The following is a 27,595-nucleotide window of genomic DNA, read 5'->3' as shown; positions in this document are numbered from 1 at the left end:
TAGCCTGATCAGTTGCAAACTGTTGAGGTTTTGCCATTAAGTACAAATTATTTTAAACTATAAATGCTTGGAAATTATATGGATCTCCTTTGAGCTTTTCACATGCCGCTAAACTAAGGATACGTAAGGCACCGCTTCTGCGTGACTTGTTACTAGATTACTCCTTCCTGTATACAGGGTGCTATTGGTACTGTGGGGAGCAGTTGGTTGCAGTTCTCCTCCCTGGATCTGCTGGTAGGGTTTATTGACTGATTTCCTTTCTCTACAAGAAATGCACACTCTTGATGATCGACTTCAAGATCATCTTGGATGTGGTTGATTACTTGAGCTGTTGCCTGCAAGGGAGTGGCTTCAGGTTCTATTTCATGCGGTCTGGCAATCTCTCATGACACAGTAATTCGAGCGCATGGATGTTGAGGCCAATTCTCCAGTTGCCCCCTAGAGGTTGACTCAAACAATTGCACTGGGTCAAGAATGTTAATTAAGAGCCAGACTAAGAAGAAAAGTGGGTAAAGAGGGAGAGAGATACATTCCTTCAGGCTGCGGTTCAGAAAACCCAAAAATAATTCTGAAGAGAAGGTGACATATTTACAAAGAAGTGACAGAGCATGGTGCTAGCCTTCTAGGCTTTTACGGCCCGCACCGCCACTTCGGAAATGCAGGGCTGCACCGTATGTGTGCTGCTTTGTGCAGCACACATAGAAGTTGCAACTCGTCATTTTTAAAATGATTGTTTATGTGCAGGAAGGGTCACCTTCCTGTACATAAACAATCACGCATGGCAGTTTGCTGTTTCTATGTGTGCTGCACAATGCAGCACACATAAAAACAGCAAAAACGAGCACAAAGAAAACATTTCTCCTCACTATGCCCTGTTAAGACCCAGACTTCCCTGGTCTTAATTTTGAAGCTGCCCCATATTTTCCCCACCCTTGTAAATATGGGGCAGAATTAAAATCAATGGATGTTGAGGCAGAACGTCCACCGCAACACCCACTGCCCACCGCTTTCGCACTAAGTATAGTGTGAAAGATGGCCTTATTTACAAGGCAACTTTAAGCCATGTTAAGTGGCATAACGCTGACTTGTAAATGAGGCGAAGCTGGTTAGCCACCCCAACGTCAAAAAAAGTGACATTCTAGTGGTGATAGGGGCTTGCAAATATGCCCCAAAGTACCTCAAAGCCAAACTATGAATGTCAAAGTTCCCACCGGAGGGATGAAAGAACACAAGTTACTAAAGGATGACACAATAGGATATGAATGCGACAAAAAGGTAACAAGGTTTGGCACTTACCCAGTGCAAACAGAGAGGATGCTGTAAATAGCCCTCTGTGTAACGCAAACTACTCTCAAGAGCCGAAGAAGATATGCCAATTCTGCACTGGGAGAAAAGAGGCTTGGACATGGAGACAAACAAACTAGAGGGTAGCAAGCAGGCAATCACAATCATAATGTAAGGAAACTAGAGGATGGAAGGGAACTGAACATTGGAGAAAACAAAAGTGAAGGGATAAAATGAGCAGAGAACAGAAGCGAATAGCAAACAGTCACAACAACCATTGTTTGCCAAACAATGGAACTCTACACAGGTGGATTTAAATACTTGGGGCCTCATTTACAAGGAATTAATGAAGCACAGTGCTGTAAGCCATTTGAATGGCCGCCTGTGTTAATTCTGAAGCACAGGGATGCATCATATCTACAACAATATGACGGATACCTTTGCTCTCCCCTGTGCTGGCGCATAATTTGCTGGCAGCCAATGCAGGCACCCTTGCACCTGAGTGCATGGGTGCTTGCGTTGAGGGGAATGATTGTTTATGTGCAGGAAGGTGTCCCTTCCTGCACATAAACAGTCTGAAATGGCGTTTTTAAAGTTCTGTGTGTGCTGCTTATACAACACACATTTTCAGTGATTGTTTATGTGCAGGAAGGGACACCTTTGCACATAAACAAGCACAAGATGTGATTTTCCTTTTCTATGTGTGCTGCAGAATGCAGCACGAATAGAAAGAGGAAAAAAAACGAGGAGAAATGAAAACACTTCTCATCGTTATGCCTCCCTACGCAAAGGGGTAGAATTCTGACGCATTTCCAGGTTTATGATTTCTCACAAATCTGGAAATGTGGTAGAAGCCATGGGTGTTGTGTGGGAACACCCACAGCAACTCCAATGGTACTCCCTTTCATGCACAATGATGCATGTAAAGGGACCATATTTACAAGGACACAAAAAGCCATGCAGGCTGGCTTTACGTGTTATTGCAAATTATGGGCAGCAGGTTGCACAACTGGTGCATCATAAAAAGTGACGCACTGGCAGTGCAAGGGGCTTGTAAATAAGCCCCCTGGTTTGCCACTTTTGGCTTAAACTTATGCCTGATTGTGCTGGCCCTCTAGTGGCTGTGGCTATATGCATGAGTCTGGTAAATGGACTTTTAATGGGGATATGCATATTTTCCACTGCCATGTGTGCCATTGCTTCCATGTTTCCAGTCTTCTCTGTACTAACATGTCTCAAGACCTGACAGGAGTGTAGGTCAAATTTAGATCTGTTATCTGGGCTGATTTGACACTGGAACAGTTTGTCAGCTTAATCCAAGACCAGCATGACATCAGAAAAGGCCCTATCTTGCATTAAGGGTGCAATTAGCAAAATGATGGATCTTTGGGATGCTGAACCGCCTCAAAGCCCATTGGCTAGCCCAGTGGTGCTTGTGCCAAATTCCTTTGCTTATATGTGGACTATGAATGTGGTCACTTAAAAGGAATATAAATCCCTTTCCTTTCGCTGACAAACTCAGTGATAAGTTAGAGCTTGTCAATTTCTGATCACCGTTTATTTAGTTAGCTAGTACTGGCAGAAAGGCCTGACCCCTGGGCAAAAGAAAATACACATGCAGTCCAGAAAGCCTGTTTCCATTACATGTTATGTCATTTCGGTTTAACAATGTACCAGCAACCTTTCAGAGGCTAATGACCACAATCTGAATGTAATGTGGACTTTATGTGTTACCTACCTACATAAAATAGTGGGTTTCTGTTGATGGATCACCTGTTTTACCTGATAAAGGGGCTGCAGAGGCTACAAATTCTACAGAAGCGGCCAGGATTGCTTGTGTTCCATTTCATGGAGGATCTGCCCTGGCAGTTTATGCTGGACTGTTCTGATTGGAGCATAGTTAAGACTGATTTCAGTGTGGGTGGGTCCAAACTGAGGTGACACGGTGGGCAAAAAACAATGGACTAGGATACGGCCTTGAGCGTTAGCCAGTGACTGAGATTAATTGAAGTATTCCATACATCACCTTGTTGTTGTTGCAGTTGATGACCTAAGTGCGACAGGTCCACCCAGATGTGCATCCCTTGCTTACTGTGCCACTGGAACCACTCCATAACTAGCTGATGAGCCCTAATTAAGGCAACATTGGTTAGACGTAGTTTGCTTGGTTTCTGTTTCGTGGAGGACCTGGCCTGGCATTTCAGTCTGGACTGTTCCCATTGGAGTAAGGGGGTCAAGACTGATTTGTACACGGCTGGGTCCAAACACAGATGGCATGGTGGGTGAAAAATTATGTACTCTTTTTTAATTTCAGTAAATTCTTATTGTTTTTTTACATACACGTACACATACATATAAGACATACAACATACACTTTTAATGGATAGCTCGCTCCAGGGTTTCTGCCCAGGCTCGTTTGGGTCATGTAGCTCTACTTTACAGATGTATACATGCTAGGCTGATTATCCAACTGTCCCCTATAGGGTGGGGCAGAGGTGTGAAGGGGAAAGGAAAGAGGCAAGGAGAATGTGAGAAGAAAAAGATACAACAAGTTTGTTACTCTCATTTTTGTCTCAGCTCCATACAAGGGGGCATGCAGTACTCAGGCTGGTGTAGGTTGTTCTTGTTTATGGCGGGTCATAAGAGTCCAGGAATTTGTCCAGGGTCTCCCACATGCCCCTGTGTGGTTGCTTCCAGGCTGAGTGTTGGAGGGTGATTGTGTTCACCCCCTTAGGTATGTGACCCAGTTGAGCCAGTCCTTGCATGTTGCCTTAGTGGTGTTCTTCCATTTGGCTAGTACTGTTTTTACTGCAGCTGTGATTAGTAGATCTACTAGGTCCCTGTCTTGTCTTGAGTCTAGCTCAGTGGTTAGGAATGCAGTTGCTAGGGTGGCAAATTCTGGTTTGATTGTACAACCTAGTGTTTTATTTATGAAGTCGAATCCCAGAATTTTTTGACCTTGGCACAGTGGTAAAGTAGATGTGCAAGATCGCCTTTTTCTTTGTCACAGTTCCAGCATAGGTCATCTTCCCTGAGCCCTAAGGTCGCCAGGCATGCTGGTGTCCAGTAGATCTTGTGCAGTAGCCGAAATTGTGTTTGTGCTAGTGTTGGGGTTATTTTGTTTTGTGTGGGGGAAGACCATAGGATTTGTTGTTCTATGTTGCTGAGCGTAGTCCCTAGCTCTTTCTCCCAGTATGCGGTTGCCTTTTTGTTTAATTTTGTGGAGCTAGGTCTTAATAGGCGGTATAGGTGAGACACCTGGTGTCCTGTTCTGTTGATGTTAATCATGTACTGGATGATGGAGGGTTTGTGCCTATTGAGTTTCGCTTTTGACAGGGCGGCTCTAATCTTAAGGAAGTTGTAGAATTCTATCTCGGGGAGGATAAGCTGTGTTTTTATCCCATTAAAGGAGGCTGGGCTATCTTCCACGTCTAGCTGGATTGGAAAGGAGATGCCCTTTTCCTTCCATGTCTCCATGGATATTGGTTTTCCCATATACTTTATCTTCCTGTTCCCCCACAGTGATTCCCTTCTTGTGTTTTTTATGCTGATGTCCATTTTTTGGTCTACCTTGATTAGGGCGTTGCGTGTGTTTCTGAGTATCAGATTTGAGGGTTGCTCGCGTTTGCTGGCTGTGAGGAGGGTTATGGGCTCCTGGTTGTTTAGTAAACTCCTCTCAATCTTGAGCCACGCTTGTGTATATTCCTGTTCAGGGAGAACCCAGTATTCCCCTTGTTTCGCCAGGAAGGCAGTTTGGAATGTTCTGAAGTCCGCGAGGTTCAACCCCACCAGCTTTTTATTTAACCTCATGTTCTTCTGGCTTATCCTCGCTCTCTTATCTCTCCACAGGAATTTGTTGATCATTTTGTCTAACTTTTTGTGGAAGTCCTCTGTCAGTGTTAGGGGAAGAATATTGTCTAAGTAGTTGACCATTGGCGTAATCATCATTTTTATTGTCTCTATCCTCCCCCACCATGTTATGTATCTGGGTGACCACGCTTCCAGGAGTCCCTTTATTTTTTCAACTAGTTGACTCTCATTTTGATCCAGTGTGCTCTTGAGATCCCTGCCGAATTGTATGCCCAGATATTTAATGAAACCAGTCTGCCTCACCGGTCCCGAGGCCCCTAGCGTTTCTTTGGTGGTGTGGATATTAAGGGGTTTACATTCCGATTTATATACGTTTAGCTTATATCCAGAGTGTCTAGAATATATACCTATGGACTTCATTAGGGCCTTGATAGATTGTTTTGGGCTCTCCGTGAGTTTGAGGATGTCATCCGTGTATGCGGCTAGCTTAATTGTGATGTCTTTTATGGTAAAGCCCCTCATCTCTACATTGGTCCTGATGTCTCTGATCAGCGGGTCTAGGGAAAGCAGGAACAGCAAGGGCGACAGGGGACACCCCTGTCTTGTCCCTCTCTGTAAGTTGAACGGTTCTGATACCGCTCCATTGATTACCATCCTCGCGCTGGGTGTTTTGTATTAAATGTGGCCCTGAGTGATTGTTAGTGGCTGAGATTAATTCAAGCATTCCATCCATTACCTTGTTGTTCTTACAGGGACCTCAAAGATCAAAGTTCAGTATCAAGCCAACTAATTGCCAGATTGGGCAAAGCTCCATGTCCTTTCTAAGATACTCAGTGGGTGGTGAAACTTGGATCTCTCAGTGCTGAAATAAAAGTGATCATGCATTGGGAAACCAAACCACACGTATAGAGAAACATATGTAGGCATGCTTAGGTCCTAACACGCACTATATTGACTTTGTAGAACACTATGGTTCTATTGTGGCTCCTTGCAATTCTAACATCCCAGAAGTATTAAAAAAAGATAAATTGGACTTTGAAATTTCAGCAGGCCTCTGAGCAGCCGTGAAAGGCTCTGCATGAGGCACCATGAGTCTTGAATGTTCCAGATGCCAGTAATTGCTTCATTGTCCAACGGATGCCTCTAACGACATGATGGGAGGCATGCGGTCCAAGATCAACATGAGCCGACATTATCTTTTATAAATCTCTGGTTGTTACCCTGAGCAGAGAGGCTTTGTGACCATGGGTGGTGACTTGTCAATTGTGGGCCTTTCTCTGTGGCCATCTCTCAGTCTCACAGATCCCTTAGAAACAATTGCCACCTTGCTGCACAGCAGATGTGTGCAATGGGTGTGCCTAAGACAAGCTCATCTGTGCCAATCCACATTAAGTATGCTCAGCAGCCAACCCATGCTGGTCGGTTTTGCTGCTCCAGAGAAAAACCTCTTCAGATCCATAAGGACAATGAGTTTATTTTGGTTCCTAATTGCACTGTGTTGAAAACCTATCCTTCAGTGGAGAATTAGGAGTAGGAAGGTGGCCATACCACCACAACTACCATCCTTCCCATCCTTACGGTGGCGCTATTAAATATTAGATCACTTCCTAAGCACAGGTGGGAGACATTGGCAGTAGTCAATGAGCCCAGTTGTCAGGCGATGCTCATGAGGTTCCTGTTGTTTCTTCTTGGCGATGCAATCTCCCAAGTCCCCAATGAGTCAACCAGTTGGCAAGAGTGTTTTAACTTGACCAAACTGACTGACCCCCCAGGGAAAGGGGAATTGGACAGAGAAAACAAGAAAAAACACTGGATCTCTTCTTGAGATGTCAGCGAGGTTTTCTCTCTGGAAGTGTTCAGGGCTTCTTTATTCAAAGAGACTTCATTTGTCCATTTGCTAAATAAACATACAGTTATAACAAGAAAATCAGGAATAGATTCTTCTATTTTTATCAAAGGAATATATTACTCTTCTACATTCCTTGTACATACCAAATTAACTTGAAGCCCTTGTTAACACTTCTACAATGCCAGGTGCTTGATGTTTGCAACCTTCAAGATAAATGCCAAAACAATACTTAGAAAAAAGAAAGACACTCGGTTTAAATGCACAAAATGCCTTAAAACACTAACCTTCTATTAGTGGTTAGTTATGGGTTAAAAGGACATCACACCACTCATAGGCCTACCTCGCAATTGTATGATGAGTCTTCCAAAGGGGTTCTGTTTTAAAAACAAGAGAAAAGAAAAAGATACAAGAACACAGATAGTTCCTAATTCTCAGAACCTCTCTTGATGCTGTGCGTTTACAATGGTATCAATTATTGCCCACTAGATATCAATAACTGCATTCACAAACTCTCATGCAGTTATTCACCAACAATAGCGCAATATTGTTTAATCATACTGCACTAGTTTCTTTTGAGCAATTTCTGTAGCTACTTGCATAAATTAACAGCCTTTTACAATACAGATTTTCAATGTTCGTTAACTCGTAGTCATTTATGGTTTGCCAATGCTTGTTTCCAAAAATAACACAGTCTCTAAGAATTGCCAATGCTTTTTTCCAAAAATAGCACAGTCTCTATGAATTGCCGATGCTCGAATAAACACAAGTCTTTAAAAAGGATATGGATTGTCTTTGCCAAGGTTTGATGTCTTCTGACGCAACCTTACTGTATTTTCAGGAAGCTGTTGTCCGATCGGAAGTCAGGCTGAAGACGCGATGTCCGGAAGAACGCTGGAAACCGGACCGAAGATGCAGGCAACGGAGGAGGTGAACGGAGAAGACGAGGGCAGGTAAGGAGGTCAGCGTTTGTGAGGAATCGCCAGGGTTGGGTTGCAGAAGGAGGACGGGGAAAATCAGGTGCCGAAGTCCAACGGGTTGCTGAGCTGCTGACAGGAACGCTCGTGAAGACGCCGATGCGCAGGAAGCGAAGCGTCTCCGAGTTTGTTAGCAGGGATTTTATAGTCTTCTGGAATCGGGGCGTTGGCTGCTTTTCACGTGCCAGCGGGAAACGTTATTTAGATTAGATCAACGTGCAAAGCTATTCCATGAAGGGAGATCGATGCAGGCTAAAAGAATAAACAAGCATTGACACCAACAAGACTAATTCTTACTGTTGACCTCACAAGAAAGACATGAAACTGCATTACCCACAGCTGCATGTGATTTCATGACAGTTCCCCCCCCCAAAGGTCTTCGTACAGATCGTGGTTTTTGTGGATGTAAAGCATGAAACAAACGAACCAATCTGGGGGCGGGTACATTAGTTTCTGGTTCCCATGACCTTTCAGAGGAATCATAACCCTTCCATGCAATCAAATAAAACAAGCGACCTCGAATACGTTTAGCATCCACAATTTTCTCCACTTCGTATTCAACATGATCTCCTACTACTACAGGAGGGGGTGGATTATCAGATCTGGTGTTTGGATCGTAAGGTTTTAAAAGGGAGACATGAAAGACAGGGTGTATTGAATAATCCTGTGGCAAAGTCAAATTAATGGATACAGGATTCACTATTTTTTCTATTGGGAATGGACCGATAAATCTTGGTTTTAGCTTTCTTGGGCCTTCTATCTGGATGTTCTTTGTTGCTAACCAAACTAGATCTCCTACTTTATATGGGGTGAAGGTAATCTATGAAGATCTGCTATTCTCTTCATCTTTTCTTTATTTTTCTCCAATGATTTTCGAACTTGTTCCTGAAGTGTTTGTAATCTAGTAAGTCTTTCTGAAACTGCTGGCATGTTTTGCATCTTGTCTGGGACAATTATTGGTAATGTTCGAGGATGTTGACAAGTGGAGAAATAAAAGGGTGAGCATCCTAAAGCTGAGTGTATTGAGTTATTATAAGAAAATTCAGCCAAAGGTAGAGCTTCATCCCAACTGGATGAAACAGTCGTGGCCAAACATCGCAGACTTTGCTCAAGGTATTGATTTAGTTTTTCAGTTTGACCGTCAGTCTGAGGGTGAAACGCAGATGACAAGGCCACTTCTACACCTAATTGTGTATTAAGTTGTTTCCAGAATTTTGAAACAAATTGAGGCCCTCTGTCGGAAATAATCTTTTGTGGCCAACCATGTAACTTAATTATGTTAGTTAGAAAAATGTTACTCAACTCGGCTGCAGAAGGGAGTTTGGGTAGAGGGACAAAATGTCCCATCTTAGAAACATGGTCAACTACTACCAGAATTGTGGTATTCCCGTGTGATTTAGGTAGATCAGTAATAAAATCCAGACTGACGGTGTGCCAAGGATATGGTGGAACTGCCAGAGGTTGTAATAAGCCAGTGGGTGAGGAATGTAGTGATTTTTGCCGTGCACATACTGGGCAAGTGTGTACATACTGGCGGATGTCTTTACTCATGTTTTCCCACCAGAAATGTCTTTGACACAGTTCCAATGTTTTATTCATCCCGGGATGGGCTGCGGAGGCAATGTCATGATTCCATTTAATGATCTGTTCTCTTAAAGATTTTTCTGGAATAAATAGTTTATTTTTATAGAAAAAGTACCCTTTTTCAATGGTAGCATTCTTTTGAGAAAGCCATTGCTGTTGATTTAATTTTTTTGTTTCTCCTTTTAATATGGTCAAAAAATCATCAGAAGTAGTTTCTGCACATACTTTTTCTGCGGGTATTATACTCTGCAGTTCTCCTAGTTGGTCCTTGTTCTTATCACAGATCAATCGAGAAAGAGTGTCAGACAATAATTGCTTTGCTCCAGGACAATAGGTGATTACAAAATCAAATTCAGTAAAAAACTGTAGCCAGCGCATCTGTCTAGGAGTAAATGCTTTCACTGTCGAATAGAATTGTAAATTCTTATGATCTGAGAAGATCGTTATCGTGTGTTTGGCCCCCAAGAGATGATGTCTCCATTCCTGGAACACTGCTCTAATAGCTAACAACTCACGTTCAGCAATAGTATAATTTTGTTCTGCTGGTATCAATTTCCTTGAGAAAAAGGCTACTGGATGTAAACGACCTGAATTAACGTCTTTTTGTAATAAGACTCCTCCTATGGCTGTCTGTGAAGCATCTGCTTCTACAAAGAATGGTCTATCTGGGTCCGGATGCACCAGAATAGGTACCGAGGTGAAAGCCTTTTTCAGAGTTTGGAAGGCTTTTTCAGCTTCCATGTTCCAATGAAACTTTTTTCCTATTTGTAACAGTTGAGTAATAGGCACTACAATATCAGAAAATTTGGAAATGAATCGCCTGTAAAAATTTGCGAACCCCAAAACTCTTTGTACTTCTTTGACAGAAGTTGGAGCTGGCCAATTCAAAATAGCTTCTACCTTTTTAGGATCCATGGTAATTCCTTCAGGTGAAAGCCAAAATCCTAAAAATTCAACTTTCGGAGTGTTAAAGACACATTTTTCAAGTTTCACAAACAATGAATTGTCTCTCAATTTTTGAAGAACTGCCCGAACATGTTCTGTATGTTCCTTTGAATCTTTTGAGTAAATCAGGATGTCATCGATATATACAATAACGCAGACATCCAGCAATTCGTGCAAAACTTCATTTATGAAGTATTGAAAGGCTGCTGGAGCGTTACAAAGGCCAAAAGGCATTACTGTATACTCGAAAAGGCCAAATTTAGTTCTGAAGGCAGTCTTCCATTCGTCTCCTTCTTTAACGCGAATCAGATGATAAGCTCCGCGTAGGTCTAGTTTGGTGTAAATACTAGAACCTCGCACTTGATTAAGCAATACTGGAATTAAAGGCAAAGGATAACGATTTTTGATGGTAGATTTATTGACTGCACGATAGTCTATGCAAGCCCTCAAATCCCCTGTCTTCTTTGCCACGAAGAAGAGAGGAGACGAAACTGGAGAGGTGGAATGACGAATAAATCCTAATTCTAATAGCTCATCCAGATAAGAACGTAGATATTGATTTTCAGGTTCTGTTAGAGCATATATACGACTACAAGGCAACACTGCTCCAGGAATCAAGTCGATTCGACAGTCGTAAATTCTGTGAGGAGGCAATTTGGTGGCTTTAACCGGATCAAACACATCAGCATAATCTTGGGGTATTCTTTTGGAACTGCATGAGATTCGCAATGTGAAATAGCACAATACAGAGGCATAACAGGATCCTTAGTTTCCTGATAACAATGAAGCTTACAGTAAGAGGAATCTAACGTTACAGTACGCTTGATCCAATCAATTTTAGGATTGTGTAACTCAAGCCAGGGAATTCCTAAAATGACTCCAAAGGTAGGTGTATCTATTAAATCAAAGGTGGTAAGCTCAGTGTGACCATTATCAGTTACTAAAATCAAAGGTGTCGTATGGAATCGTATCAGTCCTGAAGAGAGAGCTGATCCATCAACCACCCTTACAGGTTCAGGTTCCTTTTTAGGCACTTGTGTCAAATTTAGTTTCCGGGCTAATTCCAGATCAAAAAAGTTACCTGTTGCTCCGGAATCAATAAGTATAGGAATACTGTGTCTCTGTTGGTTAGATAGAATCAGAATTATCCTTATGGTGAAATATCTAGGTATGTAATTAGGAACAGTAGTAGCGTAATGTGAGATCTGTAGATCTGAAGCTCTCGGAGAACCGACCTCCTTGTTCCCCGAGATTATTAGTTTTCCGGCATCTGAGGGGATTCAGAGGATACTACTACAGCTCTTTTCTTAACTGGCTTAACTGGGCAATCTCTGGCAAAATGACCAGATTTACCGCAATATAAACATAAATTACTTTTACGTCTACGATCCTTTACTTCCTTTGAAAGAGGCCCTTTGACCCCCCCAATCTGCATAGGCTCTACTTGGGCGTTTTTATCCTCATTGTCTTTGCGTTCAGCTTTAAAATGTAAATGTCTGATGTCACCCTTTGGTCTCTCACTTTTTCTCTCGATTAGCCTATGGTCTAACTTCACTACTAAATCTTGGAATTCTGTGAAATCTTCTGGAAGGTTGACTATGTGGGCAAGAGAGTCTTTAAGATCATCTCTTAGGCCTCTATAAAATAAAGACACTCTTTTTTCTTCTGGCCACCGAGTTTCTGCCAACAATCTGTTAAATGTAGTGACGTAAGTTATTAAATCCCTAGAACCTTGACGGAGGTTCAGGAGTTCGTTGTCGGATGCTTGCAAAAATACATGTTTCGCAAAAAGACTAGACATTGTTGCTTTAAAGGTATTCAAGTTATGTATCAAGGGGTCGTTCCTATCTACTAAGGGCATAGCCCAATTAGCTGCCACTCCTCCCAGGTAAGAAATTATAAAAGCCACTTTAGATGTATCTGAGTTAAAAACTTGAGGCTTGCACATAAAATGCAGCTGACACTGACTTATGAAGGCATTATAGCGATTACTATCTCCAGTGAATCTCTCTGGATTTGCCAGGGGAATTGATTTAGGTGTTAAGACTGTAACCTGTACTGGATGATTCGTACCCTGACTTGAAGGATTTTGAGAGGTAAAATTAGAAACTCCGAACTTAGAAGGACTCAGTATTGGACGCCTAACTTCAGAAGACTCTCGCCAAGTAGTAAAATCGGTTTTAGTTTTATCTAATTCAAATCTAAGGGCCTGGTTTTCTTGGCGTAATTCCTCCATCTCTTCAGCCATTTTTTGTAACAATTGTGCAACCCCAGTTTCATCCATATTGGATGAATCAAATTCCATTGCACCACCAAAAAGAAACAAGTGATATGTGGCTTCGCTTTCTGTCAGGCGATGCTCACGAGGTTCCTGTTGTTTCTTCTTGGCGATGCAATCTCCCAAGTCCCCAATGAGTCAACCAGTTGGCAAGAGTGTTTTAACTTGACCAAACTGACTGACCCCCCAGGGAAAGGGGAATTGGACAGAGAAAACAAGAAAAAACACTGGATCTCCTCTTGAGATGTCAGCGAGGTTTTCTCTCTGGAAGTGTTCAGGGCTTCTTTATTCAAAGAGACTTTGTTTGTCCATTTGCTAAATAAACATACGGTTATAACAAGAAAATCAGGAATAGGGGCCAGATGTAGGTAAATCACATTTAACGATTTTGAAATACCGAATATTACCGAATTTTACCGATTCGGTATTTCAAAATCGGTAAATGGGATGTAGGTACCAACATCTGGATTTTTTAACGATTCCTTAACATTCGGTATTTACCGATTCGGTAAATACCGAATCGGTATTTGCTATTGAATCCTATGGGCCTTGAAGCCCATAGGATTCAATTCAAATACCGATTCGGTATTTTCCGAATCAGTAAATACCGAATTTGTCAAGGGTGCAGGGGGTGTCACTTTGACACCCTCTAGCACCCCCAAAACGGGCATGTGTGCAATGTGGCACACAGACATGCCCTAAGGGCACATCTGTCTGTCACATGGCACATGTGTACATGCACAGATGTGCATGTACACAGGAATCGGTATTTTACCATGGATTTGTATTCCATGGTAAAATACCATTTCTGAAAGCCATGTGCCAATGGAAAATTGGCTACCCACATTCCAATCTTGCATTTTCGGTAATTTTACCGAATCGGTAACTTTACCGATTGGCTATATGTAGCTAATCGGTAAAATTACCGAAAATGCCAGATTTAAGGGCCCCTACATGTCAATGGCCATTTACCGGTCGGTAACGGCCGAATTCGGCCGTTACCGGTCGGTAAATGGCTATTTTCGGCCACCTACATCTGGCCCTAGATTTTTCTATTTTTATCAAAGGAATATATTACTCTTCTACATTCCTTGTACATACCAAATTAACTTGAAGCCCTTGTTAACACTTCTACAATGTCAGGTGCTTGATGTTTGCAACCTTCAAGATAAATGCAAAAACAATACTTAGAAAAAAGAAAGACACTCGGTTTAAATGCACAAAATGCCTTCAAACGCTAATCTTCTATTAGTGGTTAGTTATGGGTTAAAAGGACATCACACCACTCATAGGCCTACCTCGCAATTGTATGATGAGTCTTCCAAAGGGTTTCTGTTTTAAAAACAAGAGAAAAGAAAAAGATACAAGAACACAGATAGTTCCTAATTCTCAGAACCTCTCTTGATGCTGTGCGTTTACAATGGTATCAATTATTGCCCACTAGATATCAATAACTGCATTCACAAACTCTCATGCAGTTATTCACCAACAATAGCGCAATATTGTTTAATCATACTGCACTAGTTTCTTTTGAGCAATTTATGTAGCTACTTGCATAAATGAACAGCCTTTTACAATACAGATTTTCAATGTTCGTTAACTCGTAGTCATTTATGGTTTGCCAATGCTTGTTTCCAAAAATAACACAGTCTCTAAGTATTGCCAATGCTTGTTTCCAAAAGTAGCACAGTCTCTATGAATTGCCGATGCTCGAATAAACACAAGTCTTTAAAAAGGATATGGATTGTCTTTGCCAAGGTTTGATGGCTTCTGACGCAACCTTACTGTATTTTCAGGAAGCTGTTGTCCGATCGGAAGTCAGGCTGAAGACGCGATGTCCGGAAGAACGCTGGAAACCGGACCGAAGATGCAGGCAAAGGAGGAGGTGAACGGAGAAGACGAGGGCAGGTAAGGAGGTCAGCTTTTGGGAGGAATCGCCAGGGTTGGGTTGGCGAAGGAGGACGGGGAAAATCAGGTGCCGAAGTCCAACGGGTTGCTGAGCTGCTGACAGGAACGCTCGTGAAGACGCCGATGCGCAGGAAGCGAAGAGTCTCCGAGTTTGTTAGCAGGGATTTTATAGTCTTCTGGAATCCGGGCGTTGGCTGCTTTTCACGTGCCAGCGGGAAACGTTATTTAGATTAGATCAACGTCCAAAGCTATTCCATGAAGGGAGATCGATGCAGGCTAAAAGAATAAATATACAAAAACAAGAAAAGAGAGGTCAGATCAAACACTTGATCAATCTAAGCGTAAACTATACAGACCACAGTTCAAGGAGTCAACACAAGATTAGATTATCACATCCGATTTGGGTGATAAAGAAAGCCCTCACACACTGACCTAGTCAGTGTCATGCTTCATCATCGGGCCCCACCGACAGAGGCCGAATGCCTCTGCGGTGTGCTACGACGCCAGAAAGACTGCGGAGCAGGTTTTTGTGTATGGAGGGCGTGCTCTTGTTTACAGTGAAATATTAAAAGTGCCTAAAAAAAGATATCTATCTTCGGGGTCCGGTTTGGAGGTCACAACTAGGTTGACCAGCGGGTCGGGAGCGCTGAGGGCGATGTGCCAGGTCGCTCCGACCCCCTCCCGAGACCCATGGTGCCAGTAGCGCCCCTTTTGAAAGTGCAGTGACACTCCAAATTTACGGAGTATCTTTTGGAATCGAGTATTTTACTCTTCCACTAATTTTTATGCACTTTTTTCACTTCTTATTTTTCACTTTCACGTCCCCAGGTCAGGGTGGGTGATTAGAGAGCCCATACCGCCGGGGTATAGTCCTGATGAATGCCACGGTAATATACCACCCTTATGGCTGAAACATGTTGACTGGAAGGAATTGAGTATATTCTGTATTTTACCAACCTTGAACCTTGGCATATAAATACAGACACGTAATACTCTTTATTTTGTGCCTCAGGGATCATTTATTAAATATATTTTTTCGATACCCTTTTTTTAGGCACTTTTAATATTTCACTGTAAACAAGAGCACGCCCTCCATACACAAAAACCTGCTCCGCAGTCTTTCTGGCGTCGTAGCACACCGCAGAGGCATTCGGCCTCTGTCGGTGGGGCCCGATGATGAAGCATGACACTGACTAGGTCAGTGTGTGAGGGCTTTCTTTATCACCCAAATCGGATGTGATAATCTAATCTTGTGTTGACTCCTTGAACTGTGGTCTGTATAGTTTACGCTTAGATTGATCAAGTGTTTGATCTGACCTCTCTTTTCTTGTTTTTGTATAACTAACCGGGGACTAAGAGAGTGCCTCATTCTCCCTACCTCTCCTATTGTTATTGAATAAAAGAATAAATAAGCATTGACACCAATAAGACTAATTCTTACTGTTGACCTCACAAGAAAGACATGAAACTGCATTACCCACAGCTGCATGTGATTTCGTGACACCAGTTGGATGAAACATGGCTAACTGAGCTTTCCAATGAAGACTTGAACATTGTCATTTCCCGGCTTGAAGTTCCTGCAATGTGATCTAGTAGGCAAATTGGGAAGTGGCGTATTGAGCATTCATAGGGATGGTTTGAGTTTAAATTTAATCCATGAATTCTCTCAAGTCTTTCTTGAGCCTTTAGTCAGCAGCTGACGCCCCTTGCCCTAATTTTCCCTTGTATTTGTTTTCAACTACCCCCTTTCCAGCCCAAATGCGGGCTTCCTGGAAAATATCCTGGAGCTCTGTGGACTGGGATCCCTTAGTTATTCAATGTTATTATCTAAGGCAACCTAAAGTATAACGAGGACAATCACAGCGACTCAACCTATTATCAGCTCTCTGTCAAGCTAGGTTTGCCAGTTTTCAGACAAATGACCAAAATGTCTACCAATACACTAGGCCACGCCCTATATATTATTTCTTGTAATCCATCATCTTACTTACGAGACCTCAGAGATATGCCAGTGGTATGGCTGATCAATTTTTGAATAATTTCTCCTTAAAATTCTTAGTGAAGTAGGGCTCTGTGGACCAGGAAGGCTAGCACTCTTAGGAGATGGGGAATGATTGACAATGACATTGCTTATGATCTCATCTGAGACCTATATATGTTAAACATGGGGTCCCTCATGCTTATTTTGAGGACCTCTTCTGGGTCATTAATCAAATGTCGGATAAACTAGCACCAATTGTAACTACATGCATAAATGACTTGAAACCAGTAAACAAATGGATTTCTGTAGAATTTAGAGCCAAAACCTTGAAAGTAAGATGAAGCGGGGTAAAATGGAGAAAAAGTATGTCAGGGGTCGATTTCGAGAGTTTAAATAAACACCCTGAAGCATGATAAAGCTTGCCTTTATGCAGACAAGGTGAGTTTAATTTCCTGGCAGACTGGCAGTGTGAGGGACATTGTGGATGGGAAATGCATGTAGACCTTTCAGAAATATCTGATACCTGTGACATTCTGTGGGACCCTTTAGGATCCACCAAGTTAGCTCGGCGGCCACTAGCATATTTTACCTATTTTCAAAAATCTCCCAAATTATGCTGCTTCCTCCATGTCGTTCTTCAGAGATTTCGCTGGACTATGGCGCTCCCCAAGGATCCGCAGTGTGTTGCATCTTGTTTAATTTGTAGAGCCAGCCCCTCTGAGCCTTTATCCGGTCTTTTCTTGTCAGAATTCTTTATTATCCCAATGATACTCAGTTCCTACTCGGATATGATCAACACTCTTCTAAGTCTGTTGTAGGACTGAAAGAGCACCTTCTAGGCATTCTGCAATGGATATCTTGCAAATTTATAAAGACAAGCAGAGACAAGAGGAATGTACAAATCATAGTAAGGGATTCAAAGGCTTGAGCTGGTTTCTGGTGGCCTCCTGCTCAATGCTCCACCATCCCATTCTAGTAACAATGGTGAGGAATCTGGGAGGTTTGTTTCATCTAAAGCTATCCCTTCTTCTCCAAATCCAGAAAGTATGGTCCTCATGATTTGCTCTAGGAAAGTCTTTGAGAAAAATCTTTCTACTTTTAAAGACGTTTGGGCAGGTGGTGGGTACCTGGGTGGCAGAATTGGAGGGAATCTGTTAGTATGCGTTCCAGTGTGGAGATTTGGAGGAATTTCCTATGAGAATTTGGCTGGAGAGGAAAGTGTGCGAGCAGCGGAGGTGGAAGTGTTGAAGTAGACACTAGACATGCAGAGATTAATGGCAAGGCTGCCCATGTAGTGCCAGGTAGTGCCAAGTAGCTAATGCTCTAAAAATGAGGTTGGTTGTAAGAGAAAATCAGGACGTGTTTCGTGCTTGTTCCTACAGAGATGATTTGTTTTAAAACAGTACGAGTGAGGCTGTAAATTTAAAGAAAGGATGATGTTAACATTTTTATTTTGGTCCTGGATATTTTTGACAAAATATTCTCTCGACATGATATTTGTGTTTCCGATATTTTGTCAGTGATCATCCTGACTAATTGAAGTGAGATTTTCTGCAGTGATATGGATTTGATTGAGTTAGATGTTGATGCTATTTAGATATTTTTACGTTTACTAAGTAATTTATGTTTCCAGTGCTGTGCGATCACCAGTGTCAAAAAGTATTTTGGGGCATATTACCAACAACTAGCGATAATTTTTGTCTCTAACTTGTTTAGAGACAAAAATTATCGCCGCACATCGGCGATTTTTATCGCACATAAACCTTGGTATTACCAAGGTTTAACGCAAATGCGGTAAAAATCGCCGCAAAGCATGAATATCGCTGAAAAGTCAGCGATATTCATGCATTAGCGAGCTAATGCTCTTAGCCATGTTATCCACCTCCCATTGGATAACATGGCTAAGAACTGCTCAGGGCAGGTGTTAGCTTTTGGAGATATTCCCGCTTAGCGCGAATATCTCCAAAAGTTGGTAATAGGAGATAGCGATGTTAGAGACTGTTTTCAGTCGCTAACATCTTGGCACGCCCACTTTGCATCTCATTAGTGATAAATATCACTGACATGCAAAGTGGGGCCCAAGATGGTCGCTATCTCCTACTAGCTGTCGCTAACTGGTGTTAGTGACAGCTAGGTAATAAGGAGATAATTTTATCTCCGCTTTCTTGGCGTTTAAAGCCAAAAAAGCAGAGATAAACCCCCTTGATAATATGCCCCATAGTTTCATATTATTTGATTTCCTGTGATGACACCAGATTTCAAGTCCTTTTTAGGCCACTTTCCATGATGTCATCAGGATCAAAGGTCAGGCGATTTCATTTACTTAGACATCATCAGAAGGGGTGTTCCAAGGTTTCAATGGAGGGGTTCCATTGTTGTTTTCTCCAAATTCACTGTTTTTTTAATGACATCAGTAAAAAATATTAACCATATTTATTATAAAATATTTTTTTTTTCACTCCAAATTTAAATCCAGCAGAGAACAACCCCCATTTCTCAGATAGTCAAATGAGTTGACTTTCAGATTTTGCAATCCGGTTTGAAATATGCCTCAGGGACATGGGTTAAAAATCATGGGCCTTATTTATGAAGGACTTGCGCCACTTTTACGTGACTTTTAAAATGGGAAAAAGACACGCACCGGTGGCGCAAGGCCTTCATAAATAAGGCCCCATATTCGTAATAGTGTAAAGTACTGAGGTCTCAATTAAGAAGACCTCTTTTGATAAGTGCAGGGACCTAACAATATTATAGGGGCCTATATTATTTTTAATATTGACCGTTTCGAGAGCCCTTCTTTAACAATTTGCGTTGTGCAAATAAAACACCTAACTGGCAGTAAACCGCACCTCGGCCCATACAATGTGCTGTATATTTTGCGACATTTGTGATCTAGTTTTGTGACGTTTAAAGAGGATTTTTGTCAATTCGTTTGGCTGCTGGGCTCTATCTTGTTGTCCTTGTCTTGTATGCTGGGAGTTGCCCTTCCCTTCCCTGCGCCTACCCTGTCTGGACATGAAGTCAGAGGCAGCAGAGACACCAGGGCGGTTTTGAACCTTTTTATGTGTAAATGTTTTTATTACAGATAGTTTGTAAAAAGTGACAACGAGTTTCTACGTAAGTAAGTGTAGAGGATGGACAAGTGCAATGAAGTCATGGAAATCTGACAAAATAATTTTATAAGGTTATTGGTAAAGTAATGACACTTTATTGCCCCTGCAAACACACCCAGAAGGTAAATAAGCATTTTCATTTTTTAACTCTGGCTTCATTCTCTTCGTTTAAATATCTCCCTTCCTTCACCTTCTTTCTGATTGGAACAAGATGCTAACAATGTAAAGAGATCTGTTTAGGGCTCAAGTTCAGTGGGAGGTGGGGACATTTGAAAGTGGTGTAGCGTAAAAGTAGGGATTAGTGCCCTGTGGCGAGGGAGGACGACTATTGGTAGATCAGTGGACTTTTCTCCAGCTAAGAGCTTTAGGACACATGGCCTATTGGGAGGTGGCACGGCATCACCCACAGAAATGTTTAATATATGCAGAAGACCAGTCTTTGAAGGTGACACCGCCTTCAGTAACATTTAACAGTTTACCCAACACCACTCTGAAGAGGTGGCAGCACCCGCAGAAACGTTTAACTGTGGAAGTGGTGAATTCCAACACCGAAGATGGGGTGATCTTGGCACCCACGCCCACTGCACAACAGGCGCTTTCTCCTTAATGGATCGCATATCTGGCATCCATATTTACTGCTGCGCTAAGGCCAGTTTATCAGAGTGCACGCATTATGGGGGTGGGAAAGGAAACAATTGGTGGCTGGTTAAGAATACAGTAAATAGACCAGCCACCTCACTTTGCAGAACTTAAGCAGCGGCTGCTGTTCTGCGCCTAGACATCCCTGGAAGAAGTACCAACTCCTGGACCAAAGCCCGCTCAGGAGGGCAGTCGTCCTACCCCTCCCCTAATTCAACTGCGTCCATCATACGCTTCAAAATACACCTACTGACAACGTGCTTTGGTGCTGATGAAGTGAGTTTCAGAAATAAATTTGTTTTTGACTCGTGAAGTTATTCTCCCATAATAAATAACAGTATTAATGTGTTATGCATGTTTTGTTTTAATCCAACCTAGTTTAAAAGTTTACATACACTTAAACATCACAGACACGCGGGACTAATGTGCATTTATGTTGCATTTGCAAGTTCGTGATAATTAAATTATTAATTATGTCTATCATTTGTCATTTTAATAGCAGCAGTTTATTCTAAATGACATGTGCTTATTTTGCTTTTTGTCTATGTCGTGTCTTTAATGTGGCATAGGGTCGTGGAGGATGTCTTTTGAAGAAGGTTTTTATGATGCAGCATATATGTGCTACCTGCTAGATAATATAAACTAATGGGTTAACCTTAGTAAGGTGGGAGGGTAACAGATTCAGTCTCAATTCTCTAATTAATTACTGTCTTTTGTTTGTTTGAAAATTAGTTATTCCGTGAGGGCCTCAGGCATCCATTTTGCCAGGCAGAGCTATATTTGATGGCAGAGCTGAAATGATGACTCGATCAGAGTGAAGCCTTCACTCACGTCCTGTGATAAAGAAAGAATTTCCTGCTAAGAAAGGAGTAATGTGCAGGACAGTTGATTGATCGAGTAATGCACGTTCTTGGAGAAAGTGTCAAGGACGGACAGTTTGTTTTGCTTGCCAAGAAAAGGAAGTGGAAGTTCATTTTGTGTTGTCGAATGATACTTTTTGAAGGAAACTAAAGGATGGTTTTCAAGAACAATAGGGGCTTATGATGTGCCCTGGACTTGGTCAGGAATGAGTGACACGTTGGTGGACCGACATGCTTCAGCCAATTGAGAAGCAGAATTTTTGGTGACATCTAATATTTAGTTACTTAGTTAGTTAGAAAGGTATAAAAACTGTTTCCTTTGAGCGGCCCTTGCTGCTGCTTGCCGAATCCCTGATGACGTGATGAAGAACTTTTGGCGCACGTAAGAACTTGAATCTCTTTATTAAAATTTTCCTTTTCAGGTTGAGACAGAGTTAGACAGGGAAATAGAATTAATATGGGAAATTAGGTTTGCAAACAGTTCGTTGAATCCTGACTTGCATTAAGAATGTCAGTTTATTAAAATGTGCTATGATTAATAAAAGTTAATAATCGCTAATAAAATGATTTCAAGCTTTTGCTTAAATTTGGGAATAAAGTTAATAAAATAGATTTTGAAATGGCAAGCTGGTCTTGTTCTTTTGAAACAGTTACCATGGTTAAATCTATTGCCTAGGTGGCTTAATTAATTGTGTATATTTTATAAATATGTTGAAAACAAACTGCAGTTGTAAATACATGTAAATAGTTATCTTTAATTAGGTCACATGATTCAGTCGGCTAATTCTTGTCTCATTTGGGCCTAGAGTTAAATTTATGTTCATGGTGAGTATTATGGTGTGGAGTTATGATTATTGAGACAGAATTTCTTCAAGGCCGCTGGATCAATTCCTTGGTAGCAGAGATTCATGGTTACTATGGTAACAACTCGCTACGTATACATACATAGGATATATGACTAAAACTTGTTAAGTTCGTATTTTTGTTATATGTAGTCGAAAGGTTTTTTCCAGCAGCGTGAAAAATCCTAGTTGAATCTGGCCAGAGTAGTGTGTGACTAGAAAAGTTACACAGTGCATTTGTACTGTTTCAAAGGGTGGTATAGAATATATCACTAGTATTGTGTACATACAATACAAGTTTAGGGATTTACGTATAAACGGTTGTTGTTTGTGTAGCAAGGAATGTCTATGAAATTGTAGCTTTGAAGTATAGGGACTGGGTGCCCGTTTTAAAACTCGCAGTGAAAAGAGTAATAGAATTTTTCTGAGCTTGAGTGAAGGGTAAGGAAGCGTCGTCTATTCTTACTGGCGAAACTGGATTTCTATTGGTTGGTTAAAGTCCTGCCGAGATTTCATGTGTGTATGCTTAGGGTTTTCTGATTGAATGCGTAAAAGTGACTTTGAGAAAATAGCGTTGTCTATCTCTCGTGAAAGAAATTCTTGAATGACTGCTAAAAACTATCACTTTGTTAGTGAAACAGGCAAATGGTTTGTTTTTCTGTAGTTACTAATTGAATTCATCGAAAGAATTGTTTTAAAATGGCGCTGTGAAAATATTTTGTAAGGGAGGGGTGAGTTTTCGGAGGAAAGGCGCACAGCTCCTCTGCAGCGGCAACCTACGTTACAGGGTTCGCGCTGTGATTGGCTAATATACGTCACAGCAAGCGCACTGGTTGGTTCACATGATCGTGATGAGCTGTAAGCTGATTGGTTCTTTCTGAAAGCAAGATTTCTATTGGTTGAGCAAGGTGGTGACGTGGCTTAACCTGATTGGCTTGTTGGCGTGTTTCGCGCACGGATTGGTCAGAGTAGCGGAACAGCAAGATACATACGATCTTTTCAGAATTAAGCGGAATATTTTTTTTTAAAATATGAGTTATTGGTACGAGGGACAAGAAAAGTTTCAGAAATTGAAAAATGTATTCAATTCAGACAAGAATATTGTAACGCGAGGTGGAAAATTACTTCACAAATATAAAACACCCGCAGCATATATGGAAGGTGAATATGGTTATCATACTGTTCTTTGGTTTGACATTTGGATGTTATATATCAGGATGACGGTGTATTAGCTTGGCCAGAAGATGGGTCATTTAATCAAAAGGTTTTAAGAAACCTGAGAGGAAAAATGATGGCTCTTGTGCCTAAACCTAGACCTACACAATTCGAGGCTCTTGTTGAATGGGAAGTTGAGATGATAAAATAGAGGTATACCAAGACGCCCAAAATTAGACATAAATAGGGAAACACATGAAGATAAGGTTCGTCGTTGGCGAAAATATGACATGTCTGATGGTTTATTTCCAGTCAGAGTAATGGTAACTGACACTCCAGGTCAAAAGAGAGCCGGAAATAGAGCAAGTCAACTTGATGAAGAATTAGATGATGTAGTTTTAGAAGAAATGTATACGTCAAATCGCAAACCACCACCCTATCAGGCAAATTCACAGTCTACCCCGAGAGTTTCTTCAGAAACTTCTCCTAGTGCACCTCCTAGAGAATCTATTGAAAATTCACCCGGAGCTAGGTCAAAAAGTAAATCTAATACTCCAAAGGAAAATAGAATTTATCCGAAAATTTCAAACCAGAGAAATGAATTTCCAAAAAGTAAGGAAAGGGCAGAAAGACTTGAAAATCTGCCAAATTCAGAATATTACAAAGCAAAGGAAGATTCAATTCAGCAATTAACGAAAGGAATGGAAGCAGTAACACTTCCAGTAACTATTGGTCCTGTTGTACCAGTTTTTGACTGAAAAGAAAACAAACATCCAGCTATGACACCATTAAATGTGGAGATTCAAAAAGTAGCTGAGAAATTTTATTCAGAATTGTCAGAATTACATCAAGAAAAACTAATGCCAGATTTATCGTTTAATCAAAGTTTAACAAGTTTTCAGACACCACCATCTGTTGCAGGTTCGGATTCAAGTTCTCCTGAAAAGAGCACAAGTAAAATAGACTCAATAAGGTCATCGCAAATTTCTCAAATTCCTAAAGTTAAAGAATTCGATGTGGCAAAATTAAAAGCAGATTTAGAGGAATTAATTATTGGCACAATTGGAACTGACTGTTTGAAGCAATATCAGGATGATGAACTGTTGTTTATCTGTAAGAGTATACAGTGGAAAACAAAAAACAAATACGATCAATTTGAAGAAGTGGCTGCTGAATTAGATATTGATTTGACCAGGCATAAACAATTGCAAAAGCATTACAGGGTGGATTTTACAGAAAATGATATAGAAAACCTGAATACTACAGGTAGGATTATTCATATAAAAGATTGTGTTCCTGAAAAGATTAGGTGAATTAAATAAATGGAGAGTCAAATGGACAAAAAGAAAGGAAGAAGAGAAAAGAGTAAAAGGAGAAGTTGCTAGTGAATTCCGAATGAGAGAAATAGCTGGTGGAGGTTATGTTCATGTTCCTTGGTCAAGGCAGGACATTTTACTGTTCACAAATGACTTTCCTCGTTTAAGAGAAAAGCCGGTGGAATGGTATCGTTAGGTGGATAGATTCATTAAAGTGTCAAAAGTTCTGTGGATTGATCTTGATGGATTCTTTGACATTGTTGTTCCATCAGATCTTTGGACAGAATGTAAAATTTCTATAAGTTGGCCCAAAGAAGAACCAGCTCGAGATAAAATAACAGGTGCTCCTTCAGCTGATGTCATGGATCTCTATGACAAAGTAATTGTCTGGCTGAAAAACAAAAATTCCTGCAAAAGAAGTAGATTGGGTTAAAATTGACAGAACAAACCAGGAACCAAAAGAATCAGTACATTCATTTTATGAAAGATTACTGCTGGTTTTCAAACAATATAGTGGCTATGAGAAATTAAGCGAAAGCGACATAAGACATTTTATATATAGATTTGTTTATGGTTTGAAACCTGAAATTGGAAACATGATTAGAAATGGGATCGTGGGCTGGCAGGCACTATCGATTGATGACATTCTGGGAAAAGCAAAATATTGTAGTGACGAATTAGATGCAAAACAAAAGAATCCCAAGGAGAAGGCAATGTGGGCACAAGTAAAGGTAGCTGAGCAGCAGATAGCAACCTTAGAAAATAAAAATTTTCAGCAGAATCCAGGAAAGTTTAAAGGAAATTTTACAAGTAAACCTAAATTCAATATTAATATTGAAGAGCTGAAACAAAAGTTACCTTGTTTTAATTGCGGCGAAATTGGACACTGGAAGCGGGAGTGCAAGAATCCGCCCAGAAATTTTAAAAATTCATTGTTAAATCCACAGATGCAGTGTGAGATAAATCAACAGCAACAGCTACAGCGACAGTTAAATGAAATAAGTCAGCAGCAACAGCGACAGCGACAGTTAGTGAATCAGCAGAGCCAGTTGAATCAGCAGAGGCAAATTCCACAGCCACCTTTTCCAAATTGTGCAAATACACGGAGGTTCAATCCTGAGACGGGATTCAGCGGAGGTAATCAGGTAAATAGTTCTCAAAGAGTGAATGTGCCAAATGTTTCTCAACAGTTTTGGATGAATGGAGGAAATGATTCTGAGGATAGTTCATGACGGTGCCTGAGAGAGGTTGAAATTGGAAACGTTGTAGATAAACATAGATTTGTTGTCTGTAACAGTAGTCCAGTTAATTTACTAGGAAGGGACATTCTCTGCAAGATGAATTGTAAAATATATTGCTCACCGGATGGTATTGAGCTTCAGACTCTTGAAGAAGATGGCCTGTACAAATTAACAATGTGAATGGTTGAGGAAGAAAACAAGGTATTTCCTGCTTTTGACAAAAACAATTTGCCTGAAAAATTAAAAGAGGCTGTGAATCCGAAAATTTGTGATTTAACAGGTGATGAAATGGGTTTGATGAAACATGTCGATCCAGTAAAAATAACTGTAAAGCAAGGAATATCCATAGTCATTATGGATATGGCGTAGTCCATGACTATGGCCAGTTGTGGTCCCAAAGAGGTTATTTAACGTCTGCGGGAACTCCAATTAGGAATGCAAAATTGATCAAAAGATTGATTGATGGCATTCAGTTACCAAAGAAAATTGCTGTTGTAAAATGTGCAGATCACAAGAAAGGTGATGATTATATTACTAAAGAAAATTCTTTTGCTGATGAAATTGCACGATATTGTGCGAAAAACAATTTTTCAATCAATCGTGAAAAGAATAACGAGCATGTTTTGAACTCTCTTATGCTAATATCTGTAGTGGATACGTGGCAGGAAGTGAAAGATCTACAAGATGAGGCAGATGATGAGGAGAAAAACACATGGCTAAAGTCAGGTTGCAGACAGAGGGAGGAAGATGAAGTGTGGGTTTACAAAGATGACAGACCTGTTTTGCCAAATTGCATGATAGCTGACATGGCTCGGATGTACCATGGCCCAGGACACTTGGGAAGAGATTCCATGATTAGGTCATTTAGAGATATCTGGTATATTCCAAAGTTCAGGTTTATTGCAGAATCACTTTGCCAAAGATGTTTGATCTGCCAACAGATAAACCCAAACAGAAAAACAGTTGTGAGCATGGGAACCACAGGACGGGAGGGAGGTCCTTTTACCAGGTTGCAAATAGATTTTTTTGACATGCCACAACACAATAGACTTAAATACGTTTTAGTGATTGTTTGTCTGTTTTCAAGATGGGTGGAAGCATTCCCAACTCGTCACAATGATTCAATTACTGTGGCAAAATTGCTCTTAAGGGAGATCATACCGAGGTATGGATTTCCAATTACTGTTGAAAGTGATCGTGGCACAGATTTTGAAAACAGATTGCTCAAACAAATTTGTGAAGCGTTCAAAATAGAACAAAAATTGCATTGTGCATACAGACCAGAGGCATCAGGAGTTGTTGAGCAGATTAATGGAACGATCAAAAATAGAATTTCAAAAATGTGTTTAGCTACTGGAATGAAGTGGACTGACGCTCTTCCAGTTGTTTTAATGTCATTAAGAAGTACACTAGACAAAAAGACAGGTTTGAGTCCACATGACATTCTTATGGGAAGAGTAATGAGACAAGCATTTACTCCTGTTGGAAAAATACTAGAAATCAATGAAAGTGCAATCATGGAGTATTTTAAGAGTCTTTCTGACGTCATGACTTCTGTAATCCATCAGGTGGGAACAGATGTAATTTCAAAAGATAAGGAGCAAGCTCATGATCTGTTGCCAGGAGACTGGGTGAGAACAAAGGTTCATCGGAGAAGAAACTGTTTAGTACCTAGATGGCAGAAAGCAAGACAAGTGATTTTGGTCACAACAAATGCCATTAAATGCAAAGGATTGAAAAGGTGGATACACGCAAGCCATACCATTCAGGTACCAGCTCCAGAAAAACCTGATGAAGAAAGTGACACAACAACTGA

The sequence above is a fragment of the Lissotriton vulgaris genome, chromosome 1_1 (genome assembly GCF_964263255.1).
Source record: "Lissotriton vulgaris chromosome 1_1, aLisVul1.2, whole genome shotgun sequence".
NCBI lineage: Eukaryota > Metazoa > Chordata > Amphibia > Caudata > Salamandridae > Lissotriton > Lissotriton vulgaris.
The sequence above is the reverse complement of the archived record's forward strand: the minus strand, read 5'-3'. Positions refer to the sequence as shown.